Genomic DNA, 18070 nt, shown 5'->3' with positions numbered 1-18070 from the left:
TTTGACAAATTAGAGGGACAAGGAAGCAAAGATGTTTTGTAGGATTTGAGTAAAATTAGGTTTAGTTTATATTGATTAAAAATTAGCCATACATCAGAAAATCTTAAGAACTTCTCTAAGGGAAAACTATACAGTGGTACAACCCAATCAGTCTATAATAACAATAGAAATTAACAATAAGTTAGTACCATTTTCTTAGCAAAAGGAAAATACAGAAGAAAATTTCAAAAGGACAATTTCAAACTATCTAGAAAATAATCAAATTCAGTCAAATTCAGAGGACATTTTGGACAAAAAAAATGATACCAGAAAATAAAGCAAAGTAGTAATAGCATCGGAATAAAATAGGTAATAAAACTTAAGAGAATACAGAAGTATATTAAAGAATATAAAATACTTTGTGCTTTATAACTATTAGCCTGTAAAATATAGAGTGAAATACAACTTTAAGACTTAGGGAATAGAGTATTCATTTTGTACCTATTTTATCACTGACAGCTTATTTCAACACACCCGTTCCAGTGATGCACCAATTTCATAGTCAGATGTACGGAGCAACAGCTTGGGTGCTCTATGTGCACCCTGAGGGAAAAATGTGATACTGCATTCGGACTGGGTTACATTTTTGTGGGGGAGGAAGTCAGATGTTCAGGACTTTTCCAGATAAAATCTCAGTAAAAAATTTAAGCAATGCTGAGGATATAGCTCAGGGGCACAAGTGCCTGCCCTGAAAGCGTGAGGTCATGAGTTCAATGCTTCGTACAAAAAACCAAAATAAATAAGCGCAATATCTATGAAATCCTTGCACCTTTGACTTTTTCTTTTTTTTTTTTATTTAAGGAGAAAAAAAAAGTGAAAGTGTACAAGTTATACAGATTTACAGAAGAAAAAAATGAACAGTAGGAAATCACTAGTTAATGGATTACATATTGCCATCTTAAAAATAATTGTTCAAGTCACAAAATTAAAGCTTGTAGAGTGGACATTCCAACAATGATACTGCAAACAGTTCTGTTCAATGATCCAATAAAACTCTGTGATATCATTTTCTATCTTATACACTTAAATACACATGCAGTTATATAGTTTAGAGCACTTTCTTTTCCTCTCTTTTGTACAGTGACTCTTACACATTTTGGGTTTCATTGCTCCCACGGTTCTTATTGCTTTAATCCTTGCACCTTTGCACCTTTGGTTGTGTTCATCTTCTCTGCTAAGTGAGCAGCTGGTGATAATATGCAAATTATGTAAATATGCATAAAGATGCAAATTTAACCACCTAAAGTAATGGTGGAAGCATGTTTGCCCTTTAAAAAATAAGATTTAGCTGTGATCCAGACTGTCCAGGAGTAAATCTTCCCCAGTCCTTTTTTATATTATTTCTGTTATCTGATATTGCTACAGAGTGGAGCAGAAAGATTTTACTTTGTTTCTCTCACTTGCCTCACTTTTAAATCCTGAAGCTGCTGCTGGGTGTGATGATGCCCTTCAGAGGCTGAGGCAGAAGGATTATTGTGAGTTTGAGACTAGCCTAGGCTAAAAAGTGAGCGCAAGGCCAGCCTAAACTGCATAGTGAGACTCATCTCAAAAAGACCAAAAAAGAGGAAAAAATCAATTGATCAATCAATTAATCTTGCAGTTATATCTCGACTGCACACAGGCATTCTTAGCAGGCTGGCTATTCCACCAGGTTCCAAAGCAACATGGCTCCTGGCAGCCCCACTCTGCCCTACCCAGACCTCCTTGCTTTGCCAATATAGAGTATAGTAGGACCAGATGTGCTAGAGGGCTTAGGAAATGGGGAGAAAGCTGAGAGGAACTGCGTGAAAATCAGATCTTGGGCCAGAGTGGTTAAAGGCAAGGCAGCCGAGTCTGTTCCTGAGTATCGGGGTAGAAGGCACCAAAGTCAAATGAGCATTACCAGAAATGTGGAACTGAAAGAGAAACTCTATCGGGTTGTGAGAAGCAGATGAGAGGAAGAGAAGAAGCAGTCCAGAGACGAAACACAGGTGGTCTGACCCACAGCTGTGGGTGCTTGCGTTGGCCAAGGGAAGCCCAGCTCTGTTTGCTGCCAGCATCTAAAGGACAGAAGCATCTCTCCCCGGCTAATCGCCATCAGTCAGAAATAAAACATATAAGGAAGACTGCTTTTACCTGTCTTAACTGAAGCCCCAAGCCACACCTCTCAGCAACTTCACCATTCCAGTGGTTCGCCTTCCGGTTTGGTGGGCCTTTGACCCAGTCTCTGCTTTTTAACCAGCTTCTAGGATGCCAATGGGGTGTCTTTCCTAAAACCCCATTTTGCTTATATCCTTTTAGTTAGCAAACAATTTTGGTAGAAAGATTTACTCAGAACTCCTAAATACGTTACAATCCGATCCCCTTCAATCCGATCTTTCTGTTTTTGTATTTCAAATATCCACTCTGATTTCCCCAGAAAACCTACTCTGCTGTGACAATCATCATTTTATCAGTCCCTGGTACACCAAATGCTTTCACTAACTGCTCTCAATCCTGAGCATAAATAATTTTTAACACCCCTTTTTATTTTCCCAGCAGCTCCTGGAAAAACTCACCTGTGAATAGTACATAGTTCAGTGGTTTTTGGCATATTCACAGGGTTGTGCAGTAGTCATGAGCATGTTTTAATTCTAGAACACTTTCTTCTCTTTTGAAAGAAACCCTGTATCTGTGTACCCAGCTTTTCCCAGTCCAAACCAGCCATGAATCTACATTTTCTCTCTATAAATTTGCTTATTCTGGATATTTCACACAAATGAAATCATACAATCATACAATCTCTGATCTTTTGTAAATGGCTTTTTTCACCTAGCATAATATATTCAGAGTTCAAACTAATTATATTAGCTCTTCATTTCTTTTTATCAGTTAGTGGACATTTCGGTTAATTCCATTTTTTAATCATTACAAAACATGTTGTTGCAAACATTTATGTACAAATATTTGCATGGACATATGTTTTACTTTCTCTTAGACTGTTCAAGAGTGGAACTATTGAGTTATATGGCCTGCACTTAACTTTTTGAGGAACTGTCGGTCCATTTTCTAAAGCTGTGGCACGATTTCACATCACAGCGTCAGCATATGAATATTTCAATCTCTCCACAGCCTCATCAGCAGTTGCTGTTATTGGTCTTTTTGAGTAAGACATCCAAACGGTGAGAAATGGTGCTGTTGACTTGCATTTCCCTTAGGACTAATGATGTTGAGCACATTTTCATATACTTATATTGGTCATTTCCATTGGAAAGATAGCTACTCAGATCCTTTGCTAGGTTTTAAAACAGATTCTATGTCTGTTACAAGAGTTCCTTAAATATTCTGGATACAAGTCTCTTGTCAGATGTATATTTTTTCCCTACTCTGTGTATTATCTTTACGGTTTTTTTATGCTATTGTTACAATAGAAAGGTTTTAAATTTGGACATAGTCCAATTTATCCGCTTTCTCTTGCTAATTGTGTTTTTGGTATTATATATAAGAGACCATCCCTTGTTTTAAGATTTTGGAATCCTAGTCCTAGATTTTCTTTCAAAATTTTATATTTTTATAATTTTATCCTTATGGTTAGGTCTATGACCTATTTTGAGTGAATTTTTGGGTAAGATGAGTCATTGTTTTTCAGTGATGTTACTGAAAACAGAATTTTTCAATACCTTAAAAATTATAAAAGTGCTCTTTTTTCTGTGATGTGATAAATCACAGTTCACTGAAATTCAAGTAAAAAATATTTGCTGTGTCTTTTATACAAATTAGTGAATTAATCTCTATAATAAAATAAAAAGGAACTATGGCAGTAAGTATGATACTACTGGAGCCCAGGATCAATTAAAATGAATTTAGGATAAATCTATGATAATACATTCAAAGAACCAGATTCCAGGATATCTGGTTTAGATTGAGTGTGTCCACTGAGAAAGATGGACTATAAATTAACATGGCATGGCAAGTGATTTTTGCTGTAAACACACACACACATGCACACACACACACACACACACACACACACACACACACGAATGCATGCTCCCACAAATTAGAAATCTCCAAATTGTGACAGGAATGCAGCTTGGTGGTAGAGCACTTGCCTGCCATGCACAAGGTCCTAATTCAATTGCCAGTACACAAAATTTCAAGTTCCTAAACAGCTGAACCAGTAGATGCAGAATAAAATTCAACTTCTGGAAATGTATGTATCTATATGTACTTTACATAACAGTTACCGTGTGATTTTTACCTGTTAAACTGAAAAACTTCAAAAAAGTATTTCTTTTTTGCGTGATACATTTACATTACTTAACTAGTTAGCCTGCATGTATATTTCAATTAACTAAGCACAGATTGGTCTTCTTGGCATCTCTCTCATTTGCTTATTGGTAAAGAAGCTGACCCACCCTCTGCCATTCAGCTCACTGCCTCAGCAGGCTCCTAAGCAGCACAAACAAAATTCTGCAGCAGAGACAGTTAAAAAATGAAAACGTTCTCCCCCAACTTCATATTATGGAAGTTCCTGCATTACCTCCAAGTGGCAACTGCTCCTTGAAGTCTTTTTCTGGAGCGGTCAGAGTCTGCACTGTAGTCTGGGGGATTAGGAGGTCACCAAAGCCAAGTCCACAGGATAGCTGAGCCCTCTAGGTCTAAAGGGAGCAAACGCTGAATCTGGCAAGTCCACATCAAGCAGAGAACAGCCAGCTGGAGGTGGAGGAGTGAATGGTAGAGAGAGGCCAGTGCTTCTGGTCAGGAGCAGAGGCCGGAAGCAGAGCCCTGTCTCAGCACTCACTGTCACTGCTGTGTTCGGATGTCTGCAAACCCTCCCAGCTAGGGTGGAGTGCTGTTTGGGGCAAACATCTGGGTCCATCCACAGTCCACCCCACCCCGTGTCAAATTCATCCCTATCATCCTCTGCTCACTAAGGCTGTGCTTAAAGTATCTGGGTGGCAGTAGGGGCTCCCTCCAAGATTCCCAGTGGATGTCTGAAGCTTGTACTGAACTCCATGCCTTTCTCTATTCAGCCAAATCTATGATAAAGTTGAATTTATTAAACTGGGCACAGAAAGATATTAACAATAATATTAAAAAGCAATTATCATGATGTGGTATAATAAAATTGCTAACATCATTACTTTTGAGTTTTGAAGTCATTATTTAGTAAAATAAGGTTGATTTGAATATAATTGTGTGATATCCCAACCATGAATTTGAATACCTAGATGACACCCAAAAGACTGATGGGCAGGCAGTGTACACAGTGAACATACCCTGGACAAAGATGACTTACGTCCCAGGTGAGATGGTATGAGATTTCATCAGCTTATTCAGAACTATATGCAGTTTAAAACTTACAAATGCTTATTTCTGGAATTTTCCATTTAATATTTTCAGTGGTTGACTATGGGTAACTAAATCCGTGCAAAGCAAAACTATTTGTTTTTTTTTGGTACCGCGGATCGAACTCATGACCTCAAATTCACTGAAGCCACTGAGCTAAACCCCTGGCGAAACTACTGTTAAGGGGGGACTACTATAGTTTATTTATTTTCCCCCAACACATCACTTGCATGACCTCGGTGGTGTTTCTCCTGTTTTTTTTCCCCACTGATACAAGTCTTATCTGCTACAAGCCCAGTTCAGTGTTCATGGTTATATCCTAGAGATTTACGTTGGTCTCAAATTCATGGTTGGGATTTGTGCACCTCCAAAATAAATGGTTGTGTGTGTCTTTCACACCACATGGTGTGTTCAAGTATAGAGTGTTACATTTTCATCTAAGTGTGTAATGCACAACTTGAATTCAGTAATTTAGGTGCTGGGTGATTTTGCAGAAGTTACTTAACTTCTCTGCTGGTTTAGTTCCTTATCTGTAAAATGACAATGAGAACAGCGGTTACCTAGGCAGCAGAATGGTCTTAAGATTTTGTTTGTTTATAAACATGCTTTCTTTATTTTTGTCTAAGAATTTGTTAGATATAGTTCATAGAACATTAAAAATTGTTGGTTATTTAGAAAGTTTCTGAAATTGAAATGTATAATTGGTAAACTTGATGTTCCACAGGACTACATACATGCCATCAAGTATACTGTACCCCTGGTTTAATATCATCTTGTTTTGAAGTCCCACCATGCTTTTGTGCTTCTGTCTCCATTGGTTTCATCATGTTGTATCTTACTGGATTTTATTATATGTGATAGTATAAACAAAATTTTTTATGGACAAGGAAATAATATAATAACCATTGTTCATTTTCTGTTAGTTGGTTCTCTTGAATGGTTTTAAACTATTTTGTTATGTTTGATACCATAGTATATGAAGGCATACTCAAATATTTCAAGGAAAGAGATACTATGGTAGCTACTGTTATGTCCGGTTGTCTTGTGGTGAAACACTATGTTGCTTAAAGTGTTCTGTTCTAATCTGTTTTGTTATATCCTCTTTTATCTTAACCTTTTTTAAAAAACTGAAAAAAAAACCCCAAATATATTGTACACAAAGCCATTTATTTATTAATGCAACCCAAAAACCAAATCAATGCCTTGTTTTGAGCAGTGTGTACAGTTAAGACCCTCTAACATATTGATTTCACTCAGTGGTTTTTAAGTCAACTACTTTATGCTCTTACACAGGAAATCTCCATTTATACTACTTATTCTTTTCATTTTTTAAGTTATTCCATGTCTGTGATACATAATAAATACATTAATTATGGGGAGTCAGTCATACACACAGTGCATCTGGGTCTTTTTCACTTTCTTTCCCCCTCCTTCCACTCTGCCTAATGCATCCCTCTACCTGCTTCCTATATACATAATGCATCCCTACACCATATCCTTGTTTCTTGTCATCTATCTTTTATTTTGCTCTTTAAATTATTTATAACTTGGGTTTCTCATGTCTGTTACTCTTAAGTATTGACTGAATTAAATTATTCTTCAGCTCTGGACAATCATGCCTTTGTGCATATAATCTTGAAGCAGTAGACTAGGAGAAAATAGTTTAACTTAATCCAAGCTTTTCATTTTACAACTGGGGAAGATAAACTATTTTCTTACAGTCTTTGTTGGACAGTCATTCTACATATCCTAAAAAAATTTTTTAGATAATTTTTAGATAGGAGACAAGAGGATAGGAAATAGATTTTAATAGTGGCTGATTTGCCACAAATATGGCTCTGGTATCCATGAGGCAAAATCAGGATGTGATCATTGCAAAAGCCAAGAGGCCTCTGAGCTACACTGTATCACTCAAGTGAAGCACTAAGCTCCCACTGTGGGCTTATACTCACTAACTCCTAGAGGCAGAAACTGATTCCCAGCCTCCATCCTCAGCCTTGTCTTTCTTCGGGGCCTCCCAAATCAGTGTTGCACTACGTATGAGAAAGATTATGTAAAACAAAACATCCCTCCTGTGTCTGACACCTGCCTTTCTTCAGAAATGGTCATTCTGTGACTCATGACTCTTAGGAGATGCTTGCCCATCCTGTTTTACTCTTCCCACATTTGTGTCTCATCACTTCAGCCAGCATCTGAGAGGGCTGGAAATAACTTCACATCTGCAGGTGGCTCCTCATTCACTTCACAAAACTAAGCAATTTTTTAAAACACTGTGTCTATACTGACAAAAAAAAACCGATGTTTTTTGTCATTATTCACTAAACAACACGGTATAGCAATTATTTAAATAGCATTTATACTATACTGGGGGTTAGAGTAATCTGATATGATTTAAGGCTTATGCATAGGGAAGATGTGCACAGGTTAGAAGATCTAAAGCATTTTATATCAGGGACTTGATCAGCATTTGTGGACTTTGGGACCAAAGGGATTTGGAACCAGCATCTCCCTGGACAATGAAGGGTAACTATACTCATTTTTTCACAGCCACAGCAGAGTGTCCCTTAAATAATAATCATCAAAAAGAGCTCAACAAGGAGGAGGAGAATAAGGTGAAAGAGTAAAATACTGCTGCGTACCCTTATTATCTATCTCTAGGCCATGTGACTGAGCAACCATGGCTATGCAACTGCATCTAATCTACAGTGGTGCATGCCTCTAAAGGCCTGTGAATAATAAAAGTTTATTTCAACAATGCAAATACAAGGAGAAAGTGCTCGACCTACTTTCAAGAGAAATTTCCAGGGGAATTATTTTCATTTTTTTAATTTCACATGCTAGAAATAAAATATTCCAACATCTTTTGAGCTCCTGCCACAATTGAGAGACTATTCATTAGAGCTGTGATTCTTTGCACACATGGGCCCACCGAGCAGCTGTGTATCCACAGGGCTCCATCCAGTTTCCTGGTTGATCTGCAAAGCAGCCCCAGAGTTCAAACCTTCTTTCCTTCCTCTGATGCTGTAAACTTTGCTCTGTATTCTTCTTTTCCTTACCACTGCACGCACCATTTCTGAGGATGCTGTCAACTGTTAAGTATCTCTTAGTGAATCCTGAAGCAGAAGTCTGACAACTATATTTGTGACTAGGAGTTATATTTGTGGTAACGATTTGATACCTCGACCTCTTCAATCAGCAATTTACTTGAGATCCTCTTAAAATGAATGCAAAGATTTATGTTCTACTGGAATTAAGAAAAAAAAAAACACCTAAACGCACCATCCTATCAATCTTTACCTCACAAGAATCAGAAAACATCAGCGAAGTGCTTATCATAGTGTCTGATGCATATAAAATGCTTAGCATCAGCTACTATTGTTACCGTCATTATTTCTACCCCTATATTCTTCCTCTAAAACAAACCATGGAAACAAGCATTAGTCAGCCATTGGGAAAGACGTCTGTAAGTACAATTTCTAGGACAGACTCAATCACTCTGAACAGGTGAGGAACTGTTTTGGAATCTCCTTGAGCTTTTCCAGATCATTCCCTGGGTATCTCCAGCTTCTCCAAACAAAGCTTACACTACTGCCTCCTCCTGAAAGGGAGTTATGTTTCTGTAGTGCAGAACCACTACAAAGAGATGTGCTGTTGAGGAGAGGGTGTTTTGCTTGTGAACTAGCAGGTGGAAACACAGAAAAAAAGAGAGAGACAGAGTTGACAGGCATAGTTGCCTAGAACAACAGACCACATATTGGCAGATGTGGGTGTCTGGCAACCTGCTTTGCCATTTATTCCAGTTATTTTTTTAGACTCTTATTATGAAGCAGAACCCATCAACTGTTAAAATAGCAGGATGTCGGCAGACAGAAAATATAAAAATAAAAATAAACAATGATGATTTGAGGTGGTTTTTACAGCTAGAGACTTAATAATCATTTCAGACATAGACCTAAATCTGAATTAACATCAGGTAACAGGGACAGGACCATATCAACAGCAAATGCCATTCCTTTCTTTTTCCCTTTAGCTTACGTCAGACTTCACCTAGTACTCTCTACACAGCTGGGCAGTTAACAACAGCACTGGGCCTGAGCTTGTGTGTTCATCTCAAGCCACGCTTCAAACCTGCAGCCCCTTACCATGCAATTCTTCAGACCTTGAACTGTGGCCAGTCTAAGTTGACATGTGCTATACAAAAGTACAAATACTGTGTACCACGGCACACTGGATTTGAGAAAAACATCTCATTAATAATTTTAGTATTCAATTTCAAATAGTACTCATTAAAGGACAAATTTTGAATTTGTCATTAAAATCTATAGACAAAAGTTATGTCGTTTGTTTCTTTTTGCCATTCTTCATGTGGCTTCTACAAAATTAAAAGCTGCACAGGTGGTTTGCATTGCAGCTCTGCTGAACAGCACTGGGATGAGGGCTCCAGTTCCGTTATGATGATTCCTTGGCCTCTGACTCAGAGGCGATGGGTCTGAGGGCTGAATCGCATGAATGCAGTCTGAATATTACTCACCAAGGTTAAGTCAGAATCGCCTATTTCCTTTCCCATGTCTTTAGCTTCAGCTCTGCCAAGCTGTCCCCACCGCTGCTGCTTGAGGTGGCCTCTTTCCCCTTCACCCTCCAAAGTGCCTCTTGGTTCCTCCCACTGGCTGTCCTCTCTATCATCACTGCCTTTCCTATATTATTTCTGTACCAGTCACTGTGTATTATGCACTCTGATATGTTTATTTACAGGCCAGTCTCTTCTGCCAGATGGGACGCTTCTTGAGATCAGATACATGTCTTATTTTATTTTATATTCTACCTCTGACTGACATGTGAGTGGCCCTCAACAGTTGTGTACTGAAACTGGATGAAAACATAAAGCTCAATGCTGTGATGAGGAGCAGAGTTTGGTCCAGTGAGAGTATGTTAAGGAGTCTCTCACACTCTGTACCTCAGAGTTTCAGCTTCCTTGTTCAACAGTGGTTTCAAGCTTTCTTCTTATCATACTGCATCGCCTTTATTCACGCTTGTGGCCCAAGAAACTTCATTTCTGTTTGTTGCTGATAACAGGGAAAATTTACTGCCACAGAATTCTAAACACAATGAGATCAGGAGGCTGAGGCAGGAGGATTACTGTGAGTTCGAGGCCAGCCTGGGCTACAAAATGAGTTCAAGGCCAGCCTGAATTGCATGGTGAAACTTTGTCTCAAAAAAATAAACTTAATAAATAATAAATAAATAAATAATAAAAAGACAATGAGAAACAGACCTAGTTTGCTAGGCCATACCTTTTAGAGAACTGAATCAGAAGCAGATCATTAAGTAATGAGGCTGGGTATAAAGCTCAGGGGTAGACTATCCTCTCCCCATAAGAAGAAAGACATTATCTTAAACAAACAATAGTCTACCCCAAACCAAATCAGTTCACTGGCTCAACTGTCAACTGTGAATCTTATCCAGAGAAACAAATGAGTTTGTTATTTCTAAAAACACAATGCAATGCAATTTCTAAAAATGCCCTAGATAAATTTAATCAGAAACTCAACTGATAATGCACTACTATATGATGTGCATCGCCTGAAAAAGTATTTTGTGAGATCATTTCCCTCTGCCTGCCCTGATACCGCCATGGTGACTAATTTATTCTTTTCTTTATGATATGAAATTCAAACAACGTTCCTGAAGACTAGAATTGGCTCTGTGAAAAATATAGTTCATGAAATGGTAATTGATGGCTTTTAGCAGCATTTTACCACATTCAATATATCATAATTACATCTCCTTGATTCCTATTAATGACCTAATGAAATGTCTGTTGTCTTGGTCTCTATCAGCAACCACTTTCTAACCACTTATTTTTCCAAAGATCTTCCAAGGGATCAGTATCATGTGACACGCAGCAGCTCCTGGTACCTTCTTTTTTTTAAGAGCTACGGATGGGACACAGAGCCTCATGCATGCGAGGCCAGTACTGCTGCACCCGTCACCAGCCCCTTCTAGTGAATTTTTAGCTCTAACACTTTTTAGTCCAGCTGTGTAATAAGAAAGCGTCTCTCTCTTCCAAATCTAGTCTCAGATTTTGAAAACAGATACATCTTTCACCTCTGTATGAAAAGTCTTTTGTGACAGCACCTGCCAGAATTTTCATTTTAAGCTACACAGTAATAGAAGCCTCAAGATCATACAATGTCCAGAACACTGGTTAAGAATTTATGCATGAATATAAGGCCTTGTGTTATTCATTTCTTGCTTTTCCATTTATTAAAAGTAATTTTCAGTGTTAATAATTATGGAAGAGGAGTATAACTGACTAGCTAACTATATCTTGTATTAGCCACATAATAAAGATTGCTTGTTTTCCTTTCCAAAAATGTCAAAGAAATGTTAAAGGCTCAGGGTCTCAAAGACCTGATTTTCTGTCCCCTTTCTTAAGCGGTGTAATCTTGGGCAAATTTCTTCAACTTTCTAAATTTTCATTTCTAATTGTAAAATAGGGAAAACAATAGAGTCTTCCTAAGGAACTGCTTGGGCTGACTGTAGCCCCACATAAGGTAAGGACATCATCACATTTGATGCTTCATATACATATCTAGAACAGAAGTCAGGTCCCCGCCTCCAGCTTCCCACTACAGCTGATAATGGTTCCATCTTTCCAATTGCTCAGGCTAAAAACTTGGGAGTCATCTCCCTCCCCACATCCACTCTGTTAGGAAACCCTGCTGGCACCAACTTCAAAACATGTGTGAGATCCAGAGCTCCTTAACGGGCTTCTCCTTCCCTCCTTCATCCCTTGTGTAGTGACTGAACAGTCAGATGAGGCTTTTAAACATGATCCGCATTCCTTTCCTCAGGGACTTGCCAGCCTCCTTTAGAGCGGCTGAAGGCCTCTTGGTCTGCCACCTCCCTGGTCTCCTCTGCCCTCTACCACGTCCATTCCTCCCTGCCAGGCTCGTTTACCAACAGCCGCACGGGCCTTGTGCACAGCTGCACTAGTGTGCCCCGGCGCTGCCCTTCCCTCTGCACACGTCCCTCTAAGAGCCCCTGGGTTTACTCTACCCCCTTCTCAGCACTTTGCTTAGATCTCGGCTTCTCAGTGAGGCCCAGCCCGCCCTACCTTACTCAGTGCTGTCTCTTCTGCAGTGTTTTTCACATGCTAACACCTGTAGTTCCTTATTAAGCCTGTTGACTATCATCTGTCTGCCCATGAGAATATCAGCTCCACAAATGCAGACATCTTCGACTCCTCTGTTCACTAATGGATCCAATGCACCTAGATGGGTGCTTAGCTAATATTTTTGATTGAAAATGATTGACCTGTCTTTCAAGTGGGAATATTTTTATTTAAAATGGCTTAACTGCAAAAAGCTAAAATTTTAGACTAAAAATGATTTACTTGCATTTAAAGTGGAATTCTAAGTAATATGAAAAACTCAGTAGTTTCTAAGTGACATGCCCACCTATAGTTGTTCTTACTATTTCTGTGTACTTATTCTTAACCATTTCTAATAGACTTGCGATCATGCTAAATTGAATTGGTACACTGTGACCACATCTGAGGGTAGCAGGGATCTTAATCCAGTTTCCAAGTAGCAATGTCTTCTAATCCCCAAATATGTGAGTATGTTTCCTAAGCGCTTCAAAAATTAGAACTTTCAGAAAATAATTACCTTCAAAGTGAAAATAGGCGACTATTACTAAAAGACCAAGCAATAAGTTGGTAATAACCTACTTATGTTGGGTGACAGATACTCAGATTGATTTTATTGTTATTTTTGTAACTGATTATTATGTCTTTGCCTATCTATATCTGCATCACACATCCTATTTTCTATGTATAAAGTATTTCATAATAAAGACGGAGGGAAAATAAACCTACTCAGAGTTCACTTATTTATCATCCTTTTTTATTTCTCTCCAGTTTTATGAGATGTGGCTCTGTGGACATAAATCTGGCTAGTTTGTGGAAATACAATTGCTGTGTGAAGGAATAATTACCTCACTTTCCCAGTCCACAGCTATCGCACAGGTGAACTTGCAATTGGAGACCCAATCAGAAAAATTGCCATTACAACTAGGAAAAAAATCAGACCTACTATTTTATTGATTGAACCAAACTCACAGGCTGTCATGACAGGTTAGAATATAATAAAGATAAAAAAAAAATATGGTTGTGGCCAAAGCAGATAAAATTTTCAAAAGGTCCATATAAAGGTCCACACTCTGGATGATATCTTGTTCTCTCACTGTAGCAGACCAAGTTTTTTGCTTGATTACCTTCTGTTTATCCTCCTGCAGGGAGGCTGTACAGACCTGGAGGCTTTAATGTGCCCCACCAGTACATGCGACTCTAGTCATGCGTAGAATTGTAACTGCTGAGTGTCACCTCCCTTTCTAACCTGTAAACTCCCTAAGAAATTCGTGCTCTTCATGTCTCCATATCACCCCACCCCTGGCTCAGACGGACCCAGTTTCAACTTCAGGTCTGCATTTACTGCTTCAGTAAGTATTTAAACCTTTCTGTGCTTTCAGTTCCTCAATGATAAAAAGGCAAAAATAATAGCAAAAACCAAGATGTGAGGATCAATGAAACTACCCATCTAAATTACTTAGCACATCTGGTACACAACATAGGTTGAGAATCCCTAACCTAAAAACCCCAAATCCAAAATACTGCAAAATCTGCAACATTTTTTGAGTGTCAACATGATATCACAAATGAAAAATTTAAAATCTGACCCCATGAGTTACAGTTATAACAAGACACACAATATACATTTTATCCAGCATTCCCAATGGAAGAAAGACCCATCTGCTACATATGCTAACTTTGTTTCATTCACAAAACTGTTAAAATGTTCTACAAAATTATCCTCAGCCTACTAGCCTAAAGTGTATATGAAACCTAAGTAAATTCTTTGTTGAGACTTGGGTACCCCATGCATTTCATTATGTATAGGTACATAATTATGCCAGAATCTGAGAAAAAAATCCAAAATCCAAGACATTTCTAGACCCAAGCATTTTGGATAAAGGTACTGAATCTTTATAGGCTAAAGAGACATTGTAACAATAATGAGTTACAATTACCATATGGCAAACAAACATGAGTTAAGAGAGAAGAAAGAAAGTAAGTCTCATAATATGATCAAGCTTATAATGCTCAGGAAGAGTTTGGAACAGCACCCTGAATCCAGCAGCGGGACTGTGCGGAGAAGCCAGGCTCTGCAGTCCTCTCAACAGGGTTCACCTGTCTCAGGGGCAGGCCAGTACGCCAGCTGGATCTTGGGAGTTGAGACATGTGGGCAGGACCAGCCAGAAGTGGAACTGAAATATTCTCAACAGTTAGCAAACTTGGTTTGAGTACTAACCATGGTGCCATTAGAATTTGCTGAGGCCATGGGGTCCTAGACAGCATTGCTAGCCCTACCCTGACAGGTACAGTACAATCCTCCTAAACTGGCGTGCATGGCCCACACCTTCCCTTCCAGCCACCCCTCGGTCTCCTTCAGGCAGAGAAATGCTGCTTTTCCAGATATACAGCAGCTTCCCCTAAAGGGCATGTTTCTCAAGCTGATTATACCTATACATATTAATATCACTATATGACCAGAATCCCTACCTAATACCTTTTAATCTTAAAATCTGGTGTTTGTTTTATATCTGAATGTATACAATAAATGCTTAGTCTTTAAGTTATATACTACTGATAACAGCGCTAAGAGAAAACAAATTTTCATACTAAAATATTAATCATGTTATTCTATTTTGTTCTACATTTTCCTATGTAGTGAATTCTTACAATGATTCTGTTGTCTATAAAACAAATTCATGAGGTACCAGAAAATTGTGAAGAGTTCAGCCTTATGAGAAAATTTATTCTAAAATTTGTGGACCCACTGGAAGGTTTTTGGTATAAAAATAAGAAAAATCTGAAAAGGGTCAGAAGAAAGTGAAATTAATAATGCTTGTAAGAAGGAGCATGCTTTAATGAAAATTCAAAGTAGCATATCAAGCAGAGACACTGGGGCTCAGCAGCAGTGCCTGCCTGGCAAGCATGAGGTCCTGAGTTCAATTCCCAGTACCCTCTCTCAAAAAAAAACAGACAGTTACAACAATCGACTTTACAAATAGCTTACAATAATGTTAATATGGAAATATCTAGAACTTTTAAATTATAGGCAAAACTTGTGGGAAATTAATGTACATTCTCAGGATATAAAAATATAAAACATTTAATGGATGCTCTAAAGCCTGGTAAGTGTTATGTGTAAGATTTAAAGTAACAGATTTCAAAGTTATATTTCTTTTTAAAATACCAAGCAAGCAATTCTGGAATATAATATTGGCCTGTGGGCTATTCTCTTAGTTTTTCAATAGAATGGAAAGTTGCCATCTCTCATATCAGCCAGAAATTTACAACTGACTCTGCCTAAAGAGGAACCTCTCAGAAACAAAAGCCCTCAGCCCTGAATGGTGGCCCAAACCTATAATTCCAGCAGCTGGAGGCTGAGGCAGGAGAATCTCTGTGCGTTCAAGGCCTGGGGTCCAGGCTACATAGAGATCCTGTCTCAACCAAACCAAACCAAAAAACCAAAGCAGGGGGTGGAGGGGGGTGAACAAATGGCTCAAAACACTCAAGTGTTTATATTTCAGAATTTAACAAAAACTGTTAGCATGTTTGTTTTGTTCTATTCGGTGTTTACGATTGATGGCAGGCAAGCACTCTGGCACTGACAACATCCCTTCTGGGTCGCCCCTTGTTACTTTTCCATTCTTTCCTAATATACCCAATGCTCTTACTTTACTATTCCATTTCCAGGGTCCAGAGATGTTAAACAACTGAATCAAGGTCATCCTTGCCTAGTTCGTGGCAGACACAGAACCAGAACACAAGCCTCTCACACTCCCAGAAAAGACACGAGTCTTAGGGATGTAAAAAACCAGTAAGTAAGCCCTTGAGGAGGACTTTAAACGAAGGCCTTTCCTAAGGCGGGAGCACACAGGAAGTGCCCGCGGAAGGCAGCACAGGGGATTTCTGCGCAGACCTCCGCACCCAGCGCGCTGTGAGGCCCACGCACAACCGCACATTCGTTCAGGAAAGGCAGGGCGCGCAGCGCTCTGGATTTGTTCACAGGGATTCCCTTCCGAAATTTCCATTTGGAGGCTGAGATTTTTAAATGAGTAAAACACTCTCGCCTTTGTTTAAACTGACACACAGCACCCCACCAGCTCGCATCTGGCCCTGAAACAAATGCAGCCGCCTTTCTGTGTGGAGCGTTCCCGTTAGCCCACGTGTCCCTAAGCATCTCATTAGAAGGTCTCTGCGAAGTTCCAGGAAGCACCACTTGGCTTTCCCAGAATGAAGGAGCGAGGTTTTCAGCAGGACCTCTGCGGCCAGGTTCCTGTTGGACTCGGGGGCCCCGGGCAGTGGCTTTTGTGCTATTAAAGGCCCCGGGCCTCTGCGTCCCACACCAAATTACAATATTTGTGTCCACGGTCCAAAAGTATCTCTCCCACGCTTTAACTCTGGAGAATATTTGGGAGGAAATGCCACTTTTAAAAAGCAGCAGCAGTGGTCTAGCAGTTGTCAAGGAAGGAAGCCTGTCGGATGCAACGGCCTGCGAGTCACATTCTGACTCCACGCCACTGGCATCCCGCCCCACGCCGCCCGCAGTCCCACGCGCGCCCTCGGAGCCGGCCCGCGGCCCGGGCCTCCACGCGCCCGGTCCCCGGCGGCTTCCCGGCAGGAGGCGGTCACGCGGCCGGCACAGACGCGGGAGGGCGGCCGAGTTCCAGGCCCGCGACAGCCGACGGCCGGGCTCCGGCTCGCGCGTGGGCGCCGCTTACCTCGACGGCCGTGCCCGCGGGGCGCCGGGCCGGCTCTGGGCGAGGACGGATGGCGGAGCGGCCGCGCCTGCAGTGGCCGCCGCGTGCGGGCGGGCCGGGTCGGTGGCTGCGGCCGGAGGCGGCGGCGCCCGCTCCACGCGTGTCCGCGCCCGGCGCACAGGCTCCGGGCAGGGGCCGCCGGCCTGCTCCCGCCTCCTCCGCACCGCCCACGGGCGGCTCGCTGCTCCCCGCAGAGGCCGAGCGCTCCCGGCCAGCCTCCCCGGCCGGCAGCGGCTCTGCGACGGTCTGCGAGGCTGCTTTGTTTTGCAACGGGGCTCCGAAGAGTTTGTTCAGTTTTGCCCGCGCTTCCTCTTTCGGGCCACTTGCGCAAAGCTTCCTGCCCGCAAGGCGAGGGGCAGGCCGGGTTGGGGAGAGAGCAGAAGAGGGAGGAGAGGGGAGGGGAGGGGAGGGGAGGGGAGGGGAGGGGAGGGGAGGGGGAGGGAGGGTGGGGGGAGGGGAGGGGGAGGGGAGGGAGGGTGGGGGGAGGGAAGGGAGGGGAGAGGGAGGGGAGGGGAGGGAGGGTGGGGGGAGGGAAGGGAGGGGAGGGGGGGAGGGGAGGGGAGGGGAGGGGGGAGGGGAGGGGAGGGGGAGGGGAGGAGGAGGGGAGGGGAGAGGAAGGGAGGGGGAGGGGAGGGAGGAAGGGGAGGGGAGGAGGAGGGGAAGGAGAGGAGGCGGTAGGAGGGGAGGGGGAGCAGAAATGAGAGGGGAGGGCAGGGGGAGGACAGGGGAGGGGAGGGACAGGAGAGGAGGGGGTAGGAGGGGAGGGAGAGCAGAAAGGAGAGGGGAGGGGAGGGGAGAGGGTAGGAGGGGAGGGAGGAAGGGGAGGGGAGAA

General features: G+C 41.4%; 1 protein-coding gene across 1 annotated transcript in view; it reads right to left on the bottom strand.

Annotated features, from left to right (window-relative positions):
- The window catches only part of Apbb1ip (amyloid beta precursor protein binding family B member 1 interacting protein), a 102295-nt gene extending 84825 nt beyond the window's left edge, over positions 1-17470 (bottom strand). Inside the window, exon 1 of the mRNA XM_063238044.1 lies at positions 17200-17470. The gene's annotated coding sequence lies outside the window, so the exon portion shown is untranslated. The remainder of the gene's footprint in view (positions 1-17199) is intronic.
- Between the last annotated feature and the right edge of the window lie 600 nt (positions 17471-18070).

Source organism: Cavia porcellus, unplaced genomic scaffold, assembly GCF_034190915.1.
Source record: "Cavia porcellus strain 051 isolate PalLab524CR breed Dunkin Hartley unplaced genomic scaffold, mCavPor4.1 scaffold_27, whole genome shotgun sequence".
NCBI classification, from domain to species: Eukaryota; Metazoa; Chordata; class Mammalia; order Rodentia; family Caviidae; genus Cavia; species Cavia porcellus.
The sequence above is the reverse complement of the archived record's forward strand: the minus strand, read 5'-3'. Positions and strand labels throughout refer to the sequence as shown.